At 41.1% G+C, this 2,376-nt stretch overlaps 1 pseudogene; it reads right to left on the minus strand.

The window, feature by feature from the left end:
- Nucleotides 1–386: 386 nt before the first annotated feature.
- On the minus strand, nt 387–1,769 carry LOC139038991 (leucine zipper transcription factor-like protein 1 pseudogene; annotated as a pseudogene).
- Between the last annotated feature and the right edge of the window lie 607 nt (nt 1,770–2,376).

Here is a 2,376-nt window from a genome sequence, read left to right on the forward strand (position 1 = left end):
TCAACTAGGTAGACTGTGTCTATGGAATATATAAGAGGACATTGAGAGCAGCCACAAAAGAAAGCACACTAGTTAACTGTGGATGTTGGAGGCAAGAACACACAGGAGAAGGACCAGATTAGAATCTGAACTGCCCCACAGCAGGTCCAGAGATCAGCACAGTGTTGGAGGGCATCCTAGGGAGATGAGGTGGACTGTGACTCCCAGTGAGGGAAAGGACTCTGACAGCAGTGACTCAAGAAAAACTCTTATTAGTCTTATGTTTTGACTTGTTCTGTAGATTCTTTTGGATTTTTTTTCACCCTCCGCTGTAGTTGTCGATTTTATTGACACTATGAAATCTAATTAAGCTTTTGAGCATTTTTTTTTCTTTTTTCTCAGCCACATTTTTTTTTCATCTTTAAAAATAAGGTTTATTTATAATAAACTATCTTTAATAATTCTATATTTTTATTCTAGGGAATGCACAACTGTAGGCAAAGCTAGCTTTAACATTTATTGAAAAGCTGTACTCTTTATATGAATGCAAAACGGTAAGGCTTTCTTTACTGTAAAGAATTCTCACTGCATCTGAACTAAGAATCTGGGGCACTCGCAGAGAGGAGTTTGGGACGACCAGCCAGGGTCAGTCAGGAGGTTTTCTCTCTTCTCAGTCAGGCAACTGAAATAGGCACTCTAGCTCTAAATATCATAAGCAAAATCTAAATCTCAGGAAAATAAACAGAGGGAATAAAACAAACTGCTTCAAATACATGCCTGAGGTGAGAAAGGGCTTGTACTTTCATACTGTGGCAGCTTCCAGATGAAATCATCAGTTTTTAATCTTCAGGTTCATATTTCGCCAGTCTTTTCCTCAGGTCTTTGATTTGGTCATTCTTCTTGGTAAGAATCTCCTTCATGTTTCGATAAGCTGCTGTTTGTTGGAATTTCTTCTCTAATTCCTTTTCAGCCATGCTCAGCTGCTCCTGCACCCTGAGTAGGTCATGCTTGGCCGTCGCTAGATTCTCCTCCAGGGATTTCTGGTTTTCTGTCTGGTCATTAAGTGTCTTCTGAAACTCACTCTTTAAAGCAGCAACTGTGTTTCCCAAGTCACTCAAGTCTTGGGCGTTTATAAAATCCTTCTGATTCCCCTGCTCAAGCTGTAAATCCTGCAGTGCTCTTTCCAGCTTTGACTTCTCATCCAACGCATTTGTTGCCTGTGATTCAATGGTCTTCAGTCTTGACTTCAATCTCTCATTCTCTTCTTGAAGTCTTACAATTTCCTTGTTCAGGAGTTCTGCTGCTCCACCTTCATGAAGTGGAGCAAGTTTTGGCTTCATGCTGTCTATGATGGACTTTTTATTTGAAGATGTAAATTCCCCTTTTTCAAATTCTGCAACTTGCTCTAATAATTCTCTGTTTTCAAGTTCAGAGATATCTGTCTGCAGCTTGAGGTACCACTTCTCGGCCTGTGAGAAAAGCTGCCGCAGAAGCAGCACATTGGTGTAGGCCGTGTTGATGAGCTCAGACTCCACTTCGCTGTGGACCACAGACTGCAACCCATTCAGCACCTCAGAGACTTCATCAACGGTGAAGGTCTCCTCCACAAGCCTGCTCTCCTTGAGGTCCTGGAAGCAGGAATCCACAGTTTTGAGTCTCAAGCCTCTTTTTGAGCGAGCAAAACGCATATAATTAATAACTTCATTTTGATGGTGCTCATTTAGACCCAACTCTGCCATTGAGGCGGGGGGCAGTCAGCGGTCTGGAAAAGCGGGAGAGGCCAAGCTCAGCCTCACCTCAGCCACATTTTTTATTGTTGGTATGAACCTCTGCCTCTACATTGGGCTTTTGCAATTCTGTGGAGCTTCCTTTTTTCCCCCTCTCTTTTCTCTTTTTTTTTTAATTTTAATTTTTTAAACCTATATATTTTTTACATTTATTCCTTTGTTTACCTTTCCTACTGTTCTTTTCTCCTTGCAATTAATCTTTAATGTATATAAATCTTTTTTCTTTAATTAATTAATTTTAATTAGAGGCTACTTACTTTACAATATTATAGTGGTTTTTGACATACAGTGACATGAATCAGCCATGGGTGTACATGTGTTCCCCATACTGAGGCCCCCTCCATCTCCCTCCCCATCCCATCCCTCGGGGTCATCCCAGTGCACCAGCCCCGAGCACCCTGTCTCATGCCTCAAACCTGGACTGGTGATCTGGTTCACATATGGTAATATACATGTTTCAATGCTATTCTCTCAAATCATCCCACCCTCACCTTCTCACACAGAGTCCAAAAGTCTCTACATCTGTGTCTCTTTTGCTGTCTCACATATAGGGTCATTGTTACCATCTTTCTAAATTCCATATATATGCATTAATATACTGTATTGGTGT

Source organism: Odocoileus virginianus, chromosome 17 (assembly GCF_023699985.2).
Source record: "Odocoileus virginianus isolate 20LAN1187 ecotype Illinois chromosome 17, Ovbor_1.2, whole genome shotgun sequence".
In the NCBI taxonomy this organism is placed as follows: domain Eukaryota; kingdom Metazoa; phylum Chordata; class Mammalia; order Artiodactyla; family Cervidae; genus Odocoileus; species Odocoileus virginianus.